At 40.4% G+C, this 7,521-nt stretch overlaps 1 protein-coding gene across 5 annotated transcripts in view; it reads right to left on the bottom strand.

The window, feature by feature from the left end:
* LOC129392938 (zinc finger protein 610) overlaps window positions 1-7,521 on the bottom strand; it is a 57,705-nt gene that overhangs the window by 10,854 nt on the left and 39,330 nt on the right. The window lies entirely within an intron of this gene.

The raw sequence follows: 7,521 nt of genomic DNA, 5'->3' as shown, positions 1-7,521 counted from the left end.
ATATGATAACTGAAGTAATATTTCACTAAGGGATTCAACAGCAGACTGCAAAAGGAACAGAAAACAATGAGCAAATTGAAAGATATGTTATTCAAAAGAATCAGCTCCAAAGAGCAAAAAGAAAAAATGATGAAGAGAACCAACCCTAGTACATTTTTGAGATACTATCAGGTGGAACAATATACAAACTATTGGAGATTCACAGGAAGACAGAGGATTCGAAATCACCATTGTAGAAATAATGTTCAAACATCCCCAATCTAAGGAAAGAAATAAATATACAAATTCAAGAAGCTGGGTCAACTAACTAAACTAAAATGCTAACTAAAACGAACCCAAGGACATTCAGAGACATACTATACAGAAATTATCAAAAGTCAGAGACAAAGAAACAGTCTTGATAGCAGCAACAAAAAAGACTTGTCACATAAAGGGAAACTGTATAAAATTATGTGTATTTTTCAACAGAAACTTTGCAGGCTAGAAGGCAGTGAGAGGAAATGTTGAAAATACTTTTTTAAAAAAAGCAAAAATATCCACCAAGAATACTATATTTAGTTAACATTCACCTGCAAAAATAAGAAATTTAGATGTTCTTAGAAAATGAAGAGCTGAGGGAGTGCATTAGTATTCTAGACTCACCCAACAACAAATGCTAAAGGGACTCCTTCAATATAAAATAAAATGTCTCTAGTATCTTTAACCTCAATGAAAATAGAAAGTTCACCATTAAAGGTCAATAAATAATCAAATATAGAGATATTTATTATTACTCTTTTCTTTTGTAACTTGACTTTTAATGGTTTTTGTTTGTTTTTTGAGACAGAGTCTTGCTCTGTCACCCAGGCTGGAGTGCAGTGGCGTGATCTTGGCCCACTGCAACCTCCACCTCCCAAGTTCAAACAATTCTCCCACCTCAGCCTCCCAAGTAGTAGCTGGGATTATAGGCATGCGTTACCCCACCTGGCTAATTTTTGTATTTTTAGTAGAGACGGGGTTTCGCCATGTCAGCCAGGCTGGTCTCGAACTCCTGACCTCAGGTGATCCACCCGCCTCAGCCTCCCATAATTCTTTCCTAGCAATTAAAAGACAAAATCATTTAAAAAGCACTATATATGTATAGATTTTCCTTAAGAATCCCTGCTTTTTCTCAGAAGCTTTTTTGATATATGTTAATGGGACCATAACATATATCAAAATAATTTCTGCCATTAATAACAGAAAGTGAGAGCAGAGTTGTGAAGTAGACTTTCTGTACCTAAAGTTACACTGTTAATATTTAAAAATAGAATGTTTCAATTTCACAGTATTTGAAGTAGCTGCAATGCTAACCACAAAAAGAAAATCTATCCGACACACACAAGAGATGGGATTCAAGTATGTTACTATGATGAAACAAGCAAAATACTACAGAAGGCAGTAAGAAAGACACGTAGGGAAAAAAAATCTACAAGATTTAAATAATCTACAGATAATAATCTAATATGTATTCTTTTGTTTTTAATAGTTACTATGTTTGATATTCTCCTTCTTTTCATGTAATGTTGGCCTGATTTAACTTTGCAATCAGAAGAAAACAAGATTTACTAAATCCTATCTGCAAGAAACTCCCTTTAATTCTAAGGAGACACACAGGCTGAAATGGAAAGGATGGAAAAATATTTTCCATGCAAACAGGAACCAGCAGAAAGTACAGGTAGCAGTGTTAATATGAAAGAATAGACTTTTATTCGAAAACCATAAGAGACAAAGATTATTATAAAATGATGAAAGACTCAATTCACCAAGAAGATACAACAATTATAAATATATAAACACCAAGTGTCAGAGCTCCTAAGTACAGAATGAGGCTGGATGCAGTGGCTCATGCCTGTAATCACAGCCCTTTGGGAGGCTGAGGCAGGAGGATTACTACAGCCTAAGAGTTTGAGATAAGCCTGGGCAACACACTGGGACCCCATCTCTATTAAAAATAATAAGTAAATTTAAAAAAACTAAGTATAGAATGGAAACTTGATAAAACTCTAAAGAGAAATAGCTCCACAATATTATAGTTGAATTCAATATTCCAGTTTTGAAAATGGATAGAACCAGAAGAAGAATAAAGAAACAGAGGATTCTGGTTGGGAGCAGTGGCTCATGCTTGTAATTCCAACACTTTGCAAGGCTGAGGTGGGAAGATCACTGATCCTAGGGGTTCAAGTCCAGCCTGGGCAACACAGCAAGACCCTGTCTCCACAAAAAATTTTTAAAAATTAGCCAGGCATGGTGGTGCATGCCTGTAGTCCCAGCTACTTGGGAGGCTGAGGCAGGAAGATCACTTGAACCCAGGAGATGCAGGATACAATGAGCTATAACTGTACCACTGCACTCCAGCCTAGGCAAAAGAGCAAGAATATATCTAAAACAACGGAACAAGAAAGAAGGCAAAAATACATAAAACGCACTACAAGACAGACAATGATTGTGAATGAAAGAAAACAATTGCCAGAGTCAAAAGGAAACTTACTAAATGTAACAAAATATTTGCAAATCAAACCTCCAATAAGATGTTAATATCTAAAATATATGTAACTCATACAAATAAAAAAAGATTTCATTTAATATTATTATTGAATAAAAGTAAATGAAAAATTAAGAAATAAGGAAAAGAATGGAATACACATTTTTCCAGAGGTGATATACAAATAACTAGCAACCATATTAAACATGCAAAATACCACTAATCATTGGAAAAATGCAAATAAAAAACACAATGAGCTATCATCTCACATCCAATATGGAATGTTTATTGTTAAAAAAACCCAAAAAACAAAAAAACAGTAAATCACAAGTGGCAAAAATGTGCAGAAATGGGAGACTTATGTCCTGTTGTTGGAAATGTATAATGGTGCAAAGAAGTATGGGCCAGGTACGGTGGCTCACGCCTGTAATCCCAGCACTTTGGGAGGCTGAAGCAGGTAGATCACCTGAGACCAGGAGTTGGAGACCAGCCTGGCCAACATGGTAAAAACCTGTCTCTATTAAAGAAGTACAAAAATTAGATGGGTATGGAGGCACACGCCTGTAATCCCAGCTACTCGGGAGGCTGAGGTACAAGAATCACTTGAACCTGGGAGACGGAGGTTGCAGTGAACTGAGATTGTATACCACACTCTATCCTGGGTGACAGAGTGAAACCCTGTCTCGAAAATAATAATAATAAAAAAAAAATAAGTATGACATTTTCTCAAATAATCCAAAATCAAATTACCAGTATAGGCAACAATTCCTCATCTGGGTATATATACAAAAGAACTAAGATAGCAGCTTAAAGAGATATTTAGAAACCCATGTTCATTGAAGCATTATTAAAAATATCAGAGCCGGGTACAGTGACTCATGCCTGTAATCCCAGAACTTTGGGAGGCTGAGGCGGGTGGATCACCTGAGCTGGGAAGAGCACTTCTGCCCTCAAAGTCAAGGATGCAGCGACCTAAAACTGCACCACTGCCATCTAGCCTGGGCAGCAGAGTGAAACCCTGTCTCTAAAAAAATTAAAAATGAGGCCAGGCGCGGAGGCTCACGCCTGTAATCCTAGCACTTGGGGAGGCCGATGCAGAAGAATTGCTTGAACCCAGGAAGCGGAGGTTGCAGTGAGCCGAGATCGTGGCATTGCACTCCGGCCTGGGTGACACAGCGAGACTCTATCAAAAAAAAAAAAAAAGAAAAATGAAAATAAATTCCCAATTTATACATTCTAATAAACGTAACTGACAAAAATATTATTTAATATCTTAATCAGGTAAAGGAAAGGAATAGAAATATTTATACTACCCATTCCAAAACTCCTGGAGTGTATATAAGTGTTACATAAACTCCTAGGCAAAAAAATAAAATAAAATAAAGGTCCTCAAAAATATATAAATCAATGGCCATTCCCTGATACAACATCCCCACACATATAAAACAAAGAAGACAAAGAGTACCATATGGAACTGTTGACTAAATACAAATAAGTCAAGTTCATTTATTTTTTATTTTCTTCTTATTTTTTTTTCTGAGACAGGGTATCACTCTGTACTAAGGCTGGAGTTCAGTGACGCCATCATGGCTGGCTGCTGCCTTGACCTCCTGGGCTCAGGTGATTCTCCCACCTCAGCCTCCTGAGTAGCTAGGACTACAGGTGTGCACCACCACAGCCAAATTTTTATATGTTTTGTAGAGACAAGTTCTTGCCATGTTGTCCAGGCTGGTCTCAAACTCCTGGGCTCAATCAATCCACTAACCTCAGCCTCCCAAAGTGCTAGGATTACAAGTGTGAGCCACTGTGCCTGGCCCCAAGTTCATTTCTAATACATGGAAAGGCCCAAAATAAAATCAGCAGTGGCTTTAGTCTTACAACCAGATGCATCATTCTAGTGAGCTATTCTGTCACGAGGACTCGGGCATCCAATAAAGGATCTTTCTTTCTTTCTTTTTTTTTTTTTGAGACAGAGTCCCGCTCTGTCACCAGGCTGGAGTGCAGTGGCACGATCTTGGCTCGCTGCAACCTCCACCTCCCGGGTTGAAGCGATTCTCCTGCCTCAGCCTCCCGAGTAGCTGGGACTACAGGCATGCACCACCACACCCAGCTAATTTTTTTTTATATTCTTAGTAGAGACGGGGTTTCACCATGTTGGCCAGGATGGTTTCGATCCCCTGACTTTCTGATCCGCCTGCCCTGGCCTCCCAAAGTGCTGGGATTACAGGCGTGAGACACTGCCCCGGCCTAAAGGATCCTTCTGTCAACTGTCTTTCCCATTCTGCTGAGTAAAAATCTCAGAAGAGCCACCTACTCCTGTTACACACACCACTCAAGTATGGACAAAGCACAACTGAAGAATGGCTGAGGAACCTTGTAAAATAAGAAATGCATACATTGGTCTCTTCGTTGGCTCCTGACACAGAGCTCCTAACTCCTTGTAATGTTCTGGGTGATAGGAATGTGATTTGTTCTAATGAGGCAACCTCTGTAGGTTCCCTCGACCGGGCTGATCATCAGAAAGACCAGGCCATGATTACAAGCATGAAAGTGTCAGCCCTATCCACTATCCTCCAGGAAGGGAAGAGGGGCTGGAGACTGAGATAATATCAATCACACCTATGTGATGAAGCCTCCATAAAAAATCCCTGAACTAGAAGAATCACTTGAACCGAGAGGCAGAGATTGCAGTGAGCTGAGATTGTGCCACTTCACTACAGCCTGTGACACAGCAAGACTCTGTCTAAAAAAAATAAAAAATAAAAAATAATTCCTGAACTATGGGGTCACGAGATCTTCCAAATGCTGAAGACACACAGGTGCCTGGAGGGTGGCACACCCAGTGAATCTTCCCACGTGCCTCCCCCTGTGAATCTCCTCATCCGGCTCTTCATCTGTATCCTTCAAAACATCCTTCAGCGTGAGGCAGTGAACCTAAGAAAGTGTTTTACTGAGTTCTGTGGGCCACCCTAGCAAAGTAATCAACCCCAAGAAGGGGCTTGAGGGAACCCCAACCTGTAGCTGGTTGGTAAGAAGGAAAGGTGACAACCTACTACTTGCGATTGGTTGCTGAGGTAGGGGACACGTTTGGGAACTCAACCCTTTGCCTGTGGGATCTGACTCTAATTCCAGATAGATAATACCAGAAAGGCATCACAGAAAACTATTAGATGGCCACTGAAAAACTGGTTGTTGGTGCTCAGAAATCCCCACCCATTCGGTTGACCAGAAGTGAAGCGCCCTCTGCTGAGTAGCATTTGAGAGTAGAAAAAACACTGTATTTTCCCTATCTCCACAAGACCTGAAGAGGCAAAGAGGGGTTGAGACGCCTTCATGCAATCTTTGAGCCCCACGTGCAAAAAAAAAAGAGCAGCCAATGTTTTCCTATCTTCTGATGAGGTCTTCCTCATATAGGAAATTGTGTGGACCATACACAGGTCAAGGAGGCAGGTCTATGCAGACCCCAGGTTTGATGTATAAACTTAGCATCAGATAAAATCACTACAGAAACAGAGACCACGGGAAAAAGAGACCCCTTTGACACAGCCCTCCCTATGTCCTTCAGAATGATGGAATCAAAGAATTCTCATAAGCCGTATGACAGGGTGTTGTCCATCATGATAAAGACTTTGCCTATGACACAGCAAAAGAAATAATTGGCAGAGTAAACAGACAACCCACAGCATGGGAGAAAATCTTTGCAAACTATGTATCTGACAAAGGACTAACATCCAGAATCTACAAGGAACTCAAACAAATCAGCAAGAAAAAAACAAACAATCCTATCAAAAAGTGGGCTAAGGGCCGGGCACAGTCTCTCACCCCTATAATCCCAGCATTTTGGGAGCCCAAGGCGGGTGGATCACCTGAGGTGAATAGTTTGAGACCAGCCTGGCCAACATAATGAAACCCCGTCTCTACTAAAAATACAAAAATTAGCTGGGCTTGGCAGTGGGTACCTGTAATCCCAGCTACTCAGGAGGCTGAGGCAGGAGAATTGCTTGAACTCGGGAGGTGGAGGTTGCAGGGAGCCGAGATCATGCCATTGCACTCCAGCCTGGGCGACAGAGCAAGACGCTGTCTCAAAAAAAAAAAAAAAAAAGGGGGGGGGGTGCTAAGGACATGAATAGACAATTGTCAAAAGAAAATACAGAAATGGCCAACAAACATATGAAGACTCAACATCACTAATTATCAGAGAAATGCAAATTAAAACTATAATATAATACCCTCTTACTCCTGCAAGAATGGCTATAATCAAAAAATGAAAAAATACTACATGTTGGTGTGGATGTGGTGAAAGGGACCACTTTACACTGCCGGTGGAAATGGAAACTAGTACAGCCACTATGGAAAACAGTGCGGAGATTCCTTAAAGGACTAAAAGTAGATCTGCCATTTGATCCAGCAAAACCACTCCTGGGTATCTACCCAGAGGAAAAGAAGTCATTATACAAAAGAGACACTTGCACACACGTTTATAGCAGCACAATTCACAAATGCAAAAATAAAGAACCAGCTCAAATGCCCATCAATCAACAAATGGATAAAGAAAATGTGGTATGCGTATAATATGGAATACTATTCAGCCATAAAATGGAACGAAATAATGGCATTTGCAGCAACCTGGATAGAATTGAAGGCCATTATTCTAAGTGAACTAACTCACTTAGGCAGTCCAGGTGGGAAGAATAGTTGAGGCCAGGAGTTCAAGACAAGCCTGGGCAACCTAGTGAGACCTCATCTCCACAAAACATTTTTTAAAAGTTAGCAAGATGCAATGGCACATGCCTACAGTCCCAGTGACTTGGCAGGCAGAGGTGAGATGATCATATGAGCCCAAAGACTGAGGGTACACGGGCTACGATCACACCACCACTACACTCCAGCCTGGGCAACAGAGCAAGAACTTGTCTCAACAAAACAAGACAAAACAAACTTCAATCAGAACTCACAGGATTTAAACTTTTATTTTCCCAAAGAATTCTCTCACTTGCAGAGCGCTCCGAAACAGAAAC

Source organism: Pan paniscus, chromosome 20, assembly GCF_029289425.2.
Source record: "Pan paniscus chromosome 20, NHGRI_mPanPan1-v2.0_pri, whole genome shotgun sequence".
Taxonomy (NCBI): Eukaryota; Metazoa; Chordata; class Mammalia; order Primates; family Hominidae; genus Pan; species Pan paniscus.
The sequence above is the reverse complement of the archived record's forward strand: the minus strand, read 5'-3'. Positions and strand labels throughout refer to the sequence as shown.